We start from the raw sequence: 13,811 nt of genomic DNA on the forward strand, positions 1-13,811 counted from the left end.
CAAAGCAGCAGTTTTACATTGTCTCCATGAGTGTTTTTTTTTTTTTTTTTTACACTTTTACAAATCCATAATGCCCCCCCGCCCCTTTTGCAATTCTGATTTTCATACTTGTACATAAGAATTTATTAAGTTTAATGATCTTTGTCACTAGACACACAGGAAATAAATGACCCCATTCCTGAGCTTGGTGCCCACTCTTGTGCATCTGTTATTAGATGCTGCCATTACGATGTAACGTTTACACAGGTTGTCTAAGGTTAGAAACGCCACACTTTCCCATAAGCTGTGTTTGGTATTAGAGCTCAGCGTCTTTACCATGAATAGAGCGGAGAATGGAGATGCAATACCAAACACAGGTCAATGTGGACAAGTATGGTATAGTTTCTGAAAAACGGAAGACCCTTTTTTCCTAACCCCAGACAACCCTCTTTTTAAATGGCACTATTTCAGTAGACTCTTCAAAAATATATTTATTAATATATAGTGTAGTGAACCATGGTGACACGACCATGACTGAGAAAAGTGTGTTACCTTTAAGAGCTGATAGTGCTGCATTACATTTACTTAGAAAAATTATGTGCCCCACACACAAACGCACCATTCCTACCATTCCTTTTTTTTTTTCAGTGATGTCATCATTGTGAAACTAAAAGCGTTTTTGGGTGTTTAATATCGATGCACTCGGGATAGGTCATCAATATCTGATTGATGGGGGTCTGACTCCTGACACCCCCAACCATCAGCTGTTTTAAAGAAACCAAGCCTCTTCCTAGGCCTGGGACATCACGTTCTTTGGTCACATGGCCTAGGCGCAGCTCAGTCCCATTCAAGTCAATGGGCCCAAGCTGCAATACCAAACACAGCCACTATCAAATTGATGGTGCTGTGCTCTGTAAGCTGTGAGAAGGCTGCGGCTCTCACAGGAGCGCTGCAGACTCTTCAAACAGCTAATTGGCATGGGTGCCAGCTGTTGGACCCCTGCCTATCAGATATTAACCTATCCTGAGGGTAGAACATCAATATTAAAGCATAATTACACATTTTTTAAATGTTTGATATGTCATAGGGACAAATCAGAAGTGTTGATTTGGCGGGGGTCACAGCTCTGAGACTCCCACCAATTGCTAAAACGAGGTGTTGGAAGCACTCAGCCGAGCACAGCTTCTCCTCGCTGCTGAGCGCAAGACTGTAGCTGTGCTCATAGACTTTCTATTGAAACGGTCTACAGCAGGGGTCAGCAACCTCCGGCACTCCAGGTGTTGTGAAACTACATCTCCCATCATGCACACTTGCTTGGCTGCTCTCTAAACTCCCACACAAGTGGAAAGAGCATGCTGGGAGTTGTAGTTTCACAACAGCTGGAGTGCCGAAGGTTGCTGATCCCTGGTCTACAGTCTCGTGCTCAGCAGCGAGGAGAAGCTGCACTCGGCTGAGCGCTTCTTACCCTCATTCTAGAGATCGGTGGTAGAGCTGTGACCCTTGCCGATCAATACTCCTGAAATGTCTCTGACATATCAAAAATTGAAAAATAAAAAAGTGTCGTTACTCTTTAAACACCCCCGAAGACCTCTTTTAATGCAACATATCTTGTCGCCCCATTAGAACAATGCACCTAGACTTTAACATTATACACTGATCTTTGGTTGTTGCTAGTCTTTCTCAGAGTGGCTTGGGAACACTGTTAGCCTCTTGTAACAGTGCTATTTGTGCAAACTACATTTAAATGGCTGCACATCTAAGAAAAAAAGCAAACTGAAATGCCACTGATGTAACACAATGATTTTAATATCTTCGGTTTGTTTAAAGGAAAGAAGTGAACTATGTGGCTTTTTACTTAGACATTTGAAATTGTGGATTATTTGTGTATTTGACTTTTTGTTCATTTTTTTTTTTTTTCTTACTTTCTTTTTAGACTAAGTAATTACAAAGATTTATTTGGAAATTCTAAAAAAAAGCTATGTATATTATATATAAATATATATATATATTGTAAACATATATTAAATGTGTTGAGTATGGGATGACTCAAGGGGTGCATTTTAATCTTTTTGTATTGAGTTCTTCTAAGTGTACACAAAGATAATGGTATGGGTATGACATTGAGTATTTTGCTGTTACATACTATAATACAATTTGCAGCTGTTTCAATTGATGTACATACATCTTAAGTTGGCATGCTTGTTTTACTGACTGTAACATTTAGTTGATTAAAACCTGAATGTAACAAAAAATGTCTATTTAAACTCAAGCAAGATAGAACAATACCACATTGCCATCTGTTGTAGTTTAATTATAGGAGTAATCAAAGTGGACAGAAGGTGCCTTTAGTAGAGAGAGCCTTATGGAAGAAATAATCTACCGACCATATACACAAAAGCAAGATTTGATACAGACGTCCTCAAATGTATGTGCAAGTCGTATATGTATATTTCAGTGTTCACAATTTTTATAAGGAATTGGAAATTTAGGGAAGAAAAAAAATGTTTTTGCGTGAGGGCATCCATTTTAGTTGAACAGTAAAATGCACATTTTTGAATTTGTTTTCATTCTAGAACATGCGATCTCCAATACTTGGCATGTTCCACCATTATTTTGTGAATGTGTACATATATATAGACAATATATTTGGACTGTAGAAATTTTGAAACATTGAAATTAGATTTGCAATCGACTGCGTGGAATTGGAGAAATCACATTTTGGTCCAAACCTCCATTGAATCTGAGTATTGGTTATGTGAATTGAAATAAATATGAATGAGTGCTGGGTAAAGTCAACTTGCTATGGTAATTTTTTATTTTCAATCTTAATAAAGGGAAGACCACTTGGATGAATGGGTTGTTATTGATATGTAGATGGTTAAATGGCATTGTGATTTCTAAAATTATGAGTATATGTTGATGAAATCTCATTGCATTGTTTGTCTAGTGGTGCATTGTGTGCTATACATAACTAGTGTTGAGCGAACTTCTGTTTTAAGTTCGGCGTCTAAAGTTCGGCTTCCGGTTAGCGGAGAATCCCGATATGGATTCCGAATTCCGTTGTGGTCTGTGGTAGCGGAATCAATAATCGGCCATTATTGATTCCGCTTCCACGGACCACAACGGAATTCGGAATCCATATCGGAATTCTCTGCTAACCGGAAGCCGAACTTAAAACAGAAGTTCGCTCAACACTATACATAACCCATTTATGAGGAGAATTCTCCAGTGCTATTGGAATGGCTTCCTCTAGCTGTGGGGTGTTCCAATAACAATCTGCAGCTCAAAATTCCTTGCTCTTTGCAGATTTATCAATGATACGCTGTAAAAAAAAAAAGTTCTAGAGATCTTCTAACTGACAAAGGATTTAAACATGTCCTCTAGCTGTAGGATAAGAGCGATTACTGAAACCCCAACATCTCACAGGCCGAGCATGCACGCTAGCAATCAATTCATCTACTGTACTGTACTGTGTTCTCTTTGCCAGTCCCATCGAGATAAATGGAGCAATAACACAAATGCTCGACTTCCACACCATTTATATGGAGGCACAGGATCCTTATTCTCATAAGTGGGGGGCCTCAGTTTTTAGATCCCCCATTGATGATCAGATTCTTATCCTTTGGAGAAGATACTGGAGGCTTGTAAGTATAAGAACTAGACCATAGAACACTAGAAGAAGGTGGAATGATCTGGTGAGTCATGTTTTCTTTTACATCATGTGAACAGGGTGTGCATATGTTGGTTACCTGAGGAAAAGACTGCACTAGGATGCACGGTGAGAAGAAGGCAAGCTGACAGTGCCGTGCTCTGGGCAATGTTCTGTGAAACCTGTGCTCCTGGTATTTATGTGGATATTACTTTGACACACACCTAAACATTGTTACATCCTTTTCATGGCAAAGGTATTCCTTAATGGCAGTTGCCTTGATCAGCAGGATAATGTACCCTGCCACTGCAAAAAATTGGTTTGAGGAATGTGATAGAGTTTAAGGTATTGCCTTTGCATCCAGATTGCCATCTCGCCAAAACTCTCAAAGAAGTCTGATCCATTGAAGCCTCACCGTGCAACTTAGAGGACTAGGGGTACGGCTACATGGCGATTTTGGGTTTGACACAGGTCTTGCCTAAGTATTGCAGTGTAGCAGGGCTGCCATAGGAATGAATAGGGTTGCAGCACAACTCGTGGCCGCAACATGCGGTTGCAAAAAAAAAAAATAGTTTTTTTTGTTTGGTTTTTTTTTTGCAATTCGGGTGCAGCAGTCACAGCAAATGACTGAATCCTGCTGCGACCATATTTATGCCCATGGCAGCCCTGCTATACCTGATTTCAAGAACATGTCTCATGTTGACAGTCTTGCTTAAAATCACCATTGAGCAGCTCACGTTTAATAGCTGGAAGTTGCTCAAGGTGGGGCAGGAACTCTTAACTGCCCCCACACTCCTGCAGATGATTGCCCACTGTTCCTGTGGTATGTATAGAAAGCCAGAAATCGGTGATGGAGAGAGCCCAGGTGTTCATGGACATCAGGACTTCTGAGCCTATTCACGGCATTAAGTAAACTTCAGCCCTCGGCTCATGTTGGAGATGCCAAATAGTGATTGTAAGAAAATTGCCTATTGTTGAAATCAAGTTTTTAAAGGTTTTCTTTTTACACATTTTCATGTCGCTGTAGTTCACACAATAAAAAATAAAAATACTAAAATCATACTGTTTTTGCACTGGCTAGGCAGAATACTCTTCAACACATTGAAATTTCAACACCAAGAAGGACAAGCTGTAAGGTTATGCAAATCGAGGTAGCTGTCCTGGCCTAGATTTAATTTTGAAGTACCTACCTCCAATCTGTGGCTTGTGGGAGGGGCAAAGTTCTTTTTTTTTTAGCCACGTTAAATCTCAAAAATCATATCAATTTCTTGAATAATTTTGTTCTGCCTCCTGTTTGTTAACATGCCATTTATCGCCACTTTTTGCAATCTGAGATCCATGGGTGTATCACTCCGAGAGATCACTATACACCTTGGCCGAGATGCAGCACTGTTCACCATTGTGTGTTTGGGAGAACAACAAGGAACTAGAATGACCGCAAGAGGTGCGCAGAGGCTAACCTCTGCACGGACCAATCTATAGTACAAGTGAACTTGGGTGCCATATCCCAAGCCTAGGGCAGCAAACAGTGTCTACACATTAGGGATCAGTAACCATTGGCACTCTAGCTGCTGTGAAACTACAACTCCTGACATGAACATTTACTTTGCTGTGCTTGTAACTCCCATAGTAATGAAAGGAGGATTCTGGGAGTTTTAGTTTCAGAACAGCTGGGATGCCAGAGGTTGCTGATCCCTGGTCTTCACAAGCCATCAGAAGAGGTTTGCACAACAACAAGCCAGGCATCCAGCTTTAGATGTTCCATTGACCTCACGCCATTGCTCTCAAAGGCTATCATGGTGCACAGAACACAGCAATGGCAGCTGGAATGGAGGTCTATCCTTTTCAGAGATGAGTCCTGCTTTTGTCTCAGACATGATAGCCAGGGATAGTTTTGGAGACCACATGAGCAATGCCATGAAGAGGCCTTCATAAAACAAAATTGAACTTCTAAGATTATAGTGTTGGGTGGCATAATGTACAGTAGCCAGACCCCTCTGGTGTTCATTTCAGGTACACTAACCACTCAGTGTTATGTTATTTTTTCAAGGTGTCCCAGGAGACTTTTTCAACAGGACAATGCCAGGCTGCATGTTGCTCATGCTAGAATAGTCTACAGAGACTCTGGATCTGTCTCCCATCGAGCACACCTGGGATGTTATTGGGTGGCAATTGCAAAGGAAGGTGCCAGCAGTGGATCTTGATTTGTGAGCCCAGGTGCATTCACCGTGGCAGTACATTCCTCAACCACTGATAAACTCATTGATAGCATACCAAGATGTGGAAGTGTGTATTTGCATGGTGCTCAAACTCAAGGCTGAATAAATCAAGATCTTTTGAATGTTTTGTTTCCATTTTTTTTATCATTTACATATCATTAACATTGATCCTGTGATTTGCATATTTCAACAACTTTTCCTTTTTGTTTCAATTTCAATGTTGAGGAGCGTAATATGGCAAAATATCCTGTTCTGTGCATATCACTTTTCTGCAGTCATCTCATTATCATCACATATAGGATTACAATGAGAGAAAACACAGGATCCACCATTTGAGAGCATGTATAAAAAGCATGTCTGAAAAAAAACTCCCATAGAAGTCAGTGGATCAGATTTCTTAAAACTACATGGCATAAATTTTGTTTTTCTAGATCTGCACATTTATCATAGTGGCTTGGGCTAGAGGATACATTTGGTGCATGGCTAGGTACTTTATTTCTCTGTACCAACTATTGCCTTAGTTTGAGACCGAATTTTATGGCAGAATTGTTGGGCAATTTTGGCACTAAATGTCAACAATTAGGCCGTGCCCACTTGTCAGGCTATGCACCAATAATTGCTCTAGCCAAATATTTGTCAATTTGCACTATATTTTTCGCAATTTACACTGGTGTCTAAGTGCACTGAGATTTGGTAGATGTGGGCCAGTGAGTTCCTCCTGACTAGTTGCTACTGTGGAGCATTTCTCTAAATGCTTTTAACAACCGCACAGACTAGCATTCTGTCCCAATAATCCTGTTCAGAAAATAGAATAAAAACCTCTACAATTCAAAAATTATAATATTAGAAAAAAGGATGTTTTACCTGTTTAATGGGTGTTAAAAAATGACACATTCCTTTTAAAGTGAGTTCGTCAGCAGCAACCTCCCTATCTAACGGTTTGCATAGACACATAGCTGTGGTTTGCCTGATTAAAGTGCTGATTTTCTTTAGTTGATCATAGGCTCTGTTCCAGAGTTTTACTTTTTCATACAATGCCAATTATGCATTTGGTGCAACAAGCTCGTCACCCTTGCTCTCATTGCCCCCAAGCTGTGCTGTTCCGTGGCCAGTCCTTCCCTCGCTGCTTTGATTGACAGGGCCAAGCAGTGGGAAATCTTGGGTTGAGTGAGAACAACAATGACCCTCTTTTTGCACCAAACACCTAATTTGCATGTTAGAAAACATTATAACTCAAGAACAGCATAAATCCTCAAAAAGAAAAACGGTGCTTTACACTTACTGGCTATGTGTCTAGGCAAACAGTTGGAGAGGGAAGTCCCTGGGGACAGATTCCCAGTAGAGATGAGCGAATTTCTAAAAAATTTGATTTGGTCGGTTCGCCAAATTGTTTGAAAAGATTTGATTCGATCCGAATTTATTCATGGCGATTTGTGTTAAAAAAAACAGCGATTTGCTTAGAATCACTGCACAGTTCATTTATTTGGGCAGGTACGGTGCCAAAACTAACCAAATAACTTTTGTGAATTCAGGCTTACAAGTCGATACTGGCGTCAAGAAGAAGCGCACTCCTTTTACACAGTCGTCAGCTGATTCCACATAGATGTCTACAGAACCTGTTCTATTAAACGCTTATACAAGTAAAGCGCCCCCCAACCCCCCCCCCCCCCCCACCCGACAGAGTGGAGAGGGTGTCAGCAGTAAATTTGTGTTGACGTAACTGATTATTACTTATTATTGTCGATTGAGCTTCTGCCTTTACTTGGATTACTGACAAAATGCTGACCATCTGTATTGGAGTGGATCCAAAACAGATGACACGTGAATAGAATATTTGCATGTCTTCTGTGTTTTGTACTCACTCCTGCGTTTGGCTACCAAATCATAAGCCAATTCTGATGTGACCATACAGGCCTTACAGCTGCTACATATACAGGATCCATTGTGCATCTCATTTTTCCTTCCTGACCACAGAGTAGTGAAGTGGTAACAGCATGAGACCACAGAGTGGTAAAGTGGCAGCAGCCTGAGGAGACCACAGAGTGGTGAGGTGGCGGCAGCCTGAGGAGACCACAGAGTGGCTCAGAAACATAGTGTTAAGGTGACAGCAGCATAAGGAGACCACAGAGTGGTGAGGTGGCAGCAGCATGAGGAGACCACAGAGTGGCCCAGTGACATAGTGTTGAGGTGGCAGCAGCATGAGGAGACCACAGAGTGGCCCAGTGACAGATTCGGTAGGTGGGGGGCAGTACCAGCTGAAGATGGTGGCTGACAGTAGGAGTGCAGTACGCAGACCTGCAGGGTGAGCGAATGTGAGGTCACGGTTAATAGGCAGAACGAGGGTTGCTCTTGGTACTCACAGTTTTTATATACCCTGGGCAGGCGTACAGCAGTGATGGAGAGGCTGGCACAGGGGTCCTCTGGGGCACTCTCTGTGTATAGGGACCAGGCCGATGGTAGGTGAGGTGCCCTGGGTGTTGCAGGTTTAATGTGCCGGTGGCAAGATCCCTTTAAGTTCGTGATGCCAGTAACGGTGGCACACCGATTTGTTGCAGTAATAATGGAGGAACATAAATTGCAGTGAACCAAAACTTCCTTTTACTGAAACAGTTAACTATTTACAGTCTTTAGGCAAAGTTCCACATGTACAAGATAGTGACAAGCAGGCTTTACTTCCAATGGCAGGCACAATGTTCTTGCAAGATACTCAGAGGGTTAAACACTTACAGATCAGGCTGCACTTTTCCTCAGAATCCTGTCTGTCTTTATCCCAAGGCCCGTATGCCCTATTGCTGGCTTTATCCTTGGTTAGGGAAAACTTCCTCTCGTATATGACTCCTTGCTTTGAATAAATCCTTCTGCCCTTCAGCTCTCTGTTTGGCTGGAACAAACTTGGCTCTGCACTGTACTCTTGTGGGAACTGGGTTTCTCAGGAGGCAGGCTCTTCTCCTGGTGGCAAGCTAGAAGCCTGGGCTATCTAGCTGCATGTCAGAAGCTGCACCTCAGCTACTGTCTGGCTAAGGTGACTCTTGGCTTCTGAACACTCTCCCCTGACTAACTCTCTCTGGTCTGGACCTGGCTATTTATACTAGGGGGTTCCCTAGCTCCCTCTATTGTCTAGGAGGAGGAACTACACCCCTACAGGCCTGGTACACAGGAGATAAACATAAATAACATGAAAATTCACATTAAAATGCAATATAAAATACCATGACCATGTTCCACAGGAGGTGAAGAACAACATGTCCCAATTAACCCTTGTGTAGTGCCCACCCTTACGTAGTGGGACACTACAGGAGCACCTGGCAGCAGGTGTGGCATCAGGCGGGTGGCAGCATCAGAAAAGTACCTGAAGCAGGTAGCCAGAAGAAACAGGTCTCTTTTGTCAAATCGTTGGTGTGGCACCTGATGCATTAGGCATTGGTGTTTGAAAATACTGGCTCATCCACGCCTGATTCATTTTCACAAAGGTTAGTTTCTCTACCTTTTGGGTGGACAGGTGAGTTCTCCTTGGGGTAACTATGGCCCCGCCGCACTAAACACCCCCTCTGATGCCACACTGCTGGCCGGGCAGGAAAGCTTGCCCAGGGCAAACTCGGCCAGTTGTGGCCACAAATCGAGTTTGGCTGCCCAGTAGTCCAGGGGATCTTTGATGTGGGGTGGCAGGGTGTAGTCCAAGTATGCCACAACCTGCTGGTTCAGGTTCTGCTCTGTGTTTACCTGCTGGTGAGTAGTTTCTTCAGTAGGTGGGTGAAGAAAACTGCTCATCAGCGACTCTAGACTTAAGTAGCTGCTGATGGAGCTGGTACTGCTTCCCCCCCACCCCACCCCACCAGCAGCCATGGCATTAGAACATGAGGACAGAGGGCCCCCCGGTCAGACCTGAGTGAGGATGGGTGATGACGCACATAGGCAGCAGCCAACTGACTACATAGGATGTCTCGATAGTAGTTCAGTTTGTCCTTCCTCTCAGCGGGTGTGAAAAAGGCCCCCATTTTGGATCGGTAGCGAGGGTCTAACATGGTGGAGAGCCAGTAGTCATTCCTCTGGCAAATGGTGACAATTCGGCTGTCACTACACAAGCAAATGAGCATGCATCGGGCCATTTTCACAAGTGACTCGGAGGGACTCCCTGCCTCCATCTCCACTGCATACTGCCACTGTGTGTCTGGGTCCTCTGCCTCGTCTTCCTCCTCGCTCAGTAGCTCCTCCAGCTGCTCCTGCTCCTCTTCTCCTGTCACCTATGTAGAAAAAACATCCATTTCTCTACACATTGCTTGTGCTCGAATGTCCTCCTCCTCCTCTAGTTCAGCCCCCACAGGACTCATGTGACGTGAGATGTAGTCGCCACGTCTCCTGTCCCCTGGCCAGCCAGATTTAGCAGCATCTGTTCCAGGACATGAATCAGTGGAATGACATTGTTCATCCCGTAGTCCTGGCGACTGACAAGTGCCCTCCTCAAAGGGCCCGAGCAAACGTCAGGTGTCACGCATGAGCTGCTACTGGCTAACATCGAAGTTACACAGGGGAGTAGCTCTGTCCGCCTATATCTTAATGAAATCATTTATGGCCTTTCTCTGTTCATATAGTCCGTCCAACATATGGAGGGTGGAATTCCAACAGGTGCAGCCTATGTTGGGGGGTGCCGTTCTGCCGCTGCAGCTAAAGGAGGGTGTGCTTTGCAGTGTACGAGTGGCTGAAGTGCATGCAAAGTTTCCTGGGCATTTTCAGGATGTCTTGCAGATGGGCAGAAGATTTAGGAACCGCTTTACAACCAGATTGAACACGTGCGTTATGCAGGGCACATGGCTCAGCCCTTCTTGACGCAGCGCTGTCACCATGTTCTTCCCGTTGTCTGTCGCCATGGTTCCGATTTTGAGTTGTTGAGGAGAAAGCCAGGATTCGATTTCTTGATAAAGGACGCTGAGCAGTTCCTCCCCTGTGTGACTCCGTTTGCCCAGGCAAACTTGTTGCAGAACTTGGTGACACCGCCGTGCCCTGCACATGTGGTATGCTGATGGGACACTGTGAATTGTCCCTGCGATGAAGGCTGAGGACACGGTGGAGGATGAGGAGGCAGAGGCAGACATTATCGCAGGACCATCGGCGTGAGAACGTGGAGGGAGAAGCGGCGTCACCTGGCCAAGTTGCTGGTGTGGCTGAGCAGGACACCGACAGGCTCAAGGACTGGCCCACTTTCTGTTCTAAATATGTGTGCAGGGCTGGTACTGCCTTTTTGGCAAAGAAATGACGGCTTGGGACTCTCCACCTCGGCTCGGAACAAGCCATTAGTTCTCTGAAAGGTGCAGAGTCCACCACTTGGAAAGGGAGGGACTGCAGCACCAGCAACTTGGCCAGCAGCACGTTCAGCTTCTGCGCCGTTTGATGAGTGCATGCATACTGTTGTCTCTTGGCAATCGCTTTGGTGATCGATTGCTAATGGAATGACTGACGAGAAGGAGGGGGAGCAGGAACATCAGGACCAGAAGATAATGGGAAGGACAGACAGCTCCCTTCGGCTGAGGTGGTGGAGCCTTGACTGCATGAAATTGGGTGCGTGCCACTGGTGATGTAGCGGTTGCGGCGGCAGGCTGGACCACCACATTGGAGCCACGGTTCTCCCAGGCCACTTTATGGTGATGCTGCATGTGTTGACGCAGGGCCGTGGTGCCCACATTGGCACCCTGGCCACTCTTCACCTTCTGCCCACAAATCTGGCAAATGGCCATGTTCACCTCCTCCAATGGCTTAACGAAAAATTGCCACACCGCCGAGAATGGCATTTTTCCACCAACACTCCGCACTGCCTGCCTGTTACCGCTGCCTCAGTGAACCCCTGCAATGCTACTTTCCGTGCCGGTAGGCTCCTGGGAAGCGGCTGGTCTACCCCGGGCACGTTTGGCTCCCGACCTCCCACTGCTGCCACCCTGATGACTCACAGCCCCTCAACGGTCTCAGGGCCAGGAGCCTGACCACTCGCAACACCAGCTCCCACTCGACTCTCCTCATCACTATTTGCCCACCTACTGGAGGAAGTGGCAGATGTCTTCTCCAGATCTTGGCTGGGCAGTAGCTGCTGACTGTCCTCTAGTAGATTGTCCTAGCTGAAAAGTGGAGCCATGCCTACGGCATATAATACTTCTCACGCTGAGGGAACTGAAAATGACAGAGGAAGGTTCAGGACAGGTGGGGGCACAGGGCCTGCTCCCAGGCCATGCCAACTGAGCATTGTGTCAGACAAACCCACCGACTCTTGGCTGGGAGGTGTCTGATGTCACTTGCGACGAACTCAAAGACCGAGTCAACTATTTAAGCACCGCTGGATTGCTGGTCAAAACACGACCGCTTGATGACACTGGGAGCTCAGGCGTCTCGCTGCTGCCACTGCCCCTTCTTCTGCTGCCCGCGACAGAAACATTTTGGCCACTGCCCGTTCAATTTGAAGAGCCTGCCACCTGTCTGTCTGACACACTGTATAATAAAAGAATTAAATTTAAATTAAAATAATACCCCCCAAAAAAGGCTGTAGTACAATGTTACTTCACCGCTGATTGGCAATTAAGACATATATATATATATATATATATATATATATATATATATATATATATTATTATTTTTTTTTTTTTCTGATTAATAAACCCCCCAAAAAAACAAAAAAAACAAACTAAACAGAATTCACCACAGAACGGCAATTAAGACTTATTCTTTTTCCTATTTCTACACCCCAAAAAAAGAAATATAACAATTACAATTCACCACAGAATGGCTAATGGGACGTACGTATCTTTCCTATTATTACACTATGTAAATGGCTGTATTACAGTGTAAACTTCACCGCTGAATGCCAATTATGACATATATTTTCTCCTTTTTTTTTTTCCTATTTCTACACCACAAATAAATATATCACAATCGCAATATAACAATACATAGGAGAACGGGTGATGGGACGTACGTATATTTTCTTTTTCTACACCATGTAAATGGCTGTAGTACAATGTAACTTCCCCGCTGAATGCCAATTATGACATACCGTATATTTTCTCCTTTTTTTTTTCCTATTTCTACACCCCAAAAAAGAAATATAACAATCACAATTCACTGCAGAACGGCACTTATGACATATATAAATATATATATATATATTTTTTTTTTTTTTATTATTATTTTTTTCCTATTAATACACCCCCCAAAAAAATGTAAAACAATGTAAAATCAAGAGCAGAACGGCTAATAGGACATACGTATCTATCCTATTAATACACCCCATAAATGGCTGTAGTACAATGTAGCTTCACCGCTGAACAGCAATTATGACATATATTTTTCCTTTTTTTTCCCTAATAATAAACCCCCCAAAAAAAAGTAAAACAATGTAAAATCAACGCAGAAAGACTAATAGAACGTACGGATATTTCCTATTAATACACCCCGTGTCATGAGGAAGGACCTTTATTGAATACGGTCTGAAACGCGTAACACATGTGTACCTGTATGGAATATTATTAAACCGCTTGAATAAAGATTTATACCTTGATCATTTGGAGCTGGACCACAAAGTTTTTTCAAGTACACCCAGTAAATGACTGTATCACAGAACTTGCACCCCAATCACAAGCTTTGCTGGAATTAGTGATGTATCATATATAGAGATGGCCTTGCGGTTCGACCGGCGGTCGTTTAGCAGCGAACTTTGCTCGTTCGCTGTTCGCCGAACATATGGCGATATTCGCGCCCATCATATTCTTTTACATTGTGAAGAACTTTGACCCATGACACATCCATCAGGTGGGACAGGACAGCCAATTGAGACGTTACAGCACATGGACATACCCCCTTCCTTATAAATAAACCTGATCTGGCCGACATTTTTCATTCAGTCTTTTGCCAGTGTAGGGAGAGGTTGCTGTGTGGAGCAGGGACAGACTGTTAGGGACACAAATCGATAGCTAATTGGGCCA

General features: G+C 43.9%; 1 long non-coding RNA gene across 1 annotated transcript; it reads right to left on the reverse strand.

Annotated features, from left to right (window-relative positions):
- Positions 1-33: 33 nt before the first annotated feature.
- Positions 34-13,435, reverse strand: LOC120998724. The gene is made up of 3 exons (XR_005778472.1): positions 13,426-13,435; positions 9,996-10,001; positions 34-218 (listed from the first exon to the last, which is right to left on the reverse strand). It is a non-coding gene; the product is annotated as an uncharacterized LOC120998724 (long non-coding RNA).
- Between the last annotated feature and the right edge of the window lie 376 nt (positions 13,436-13,811).

Source organism: Bufo bufo, chromosome 4 (genome assembly GCF_905171765.1).
Source record: "Bufo bufo chromosome 4, aBufBuf1.1, whole genome shotgun sequence".
Taxonomy (NCBI): Eukaryota; Metazoa; Chordata; class Amphibia; order Anura; family Bufonidae; genus Bufo; species Bufo bufo.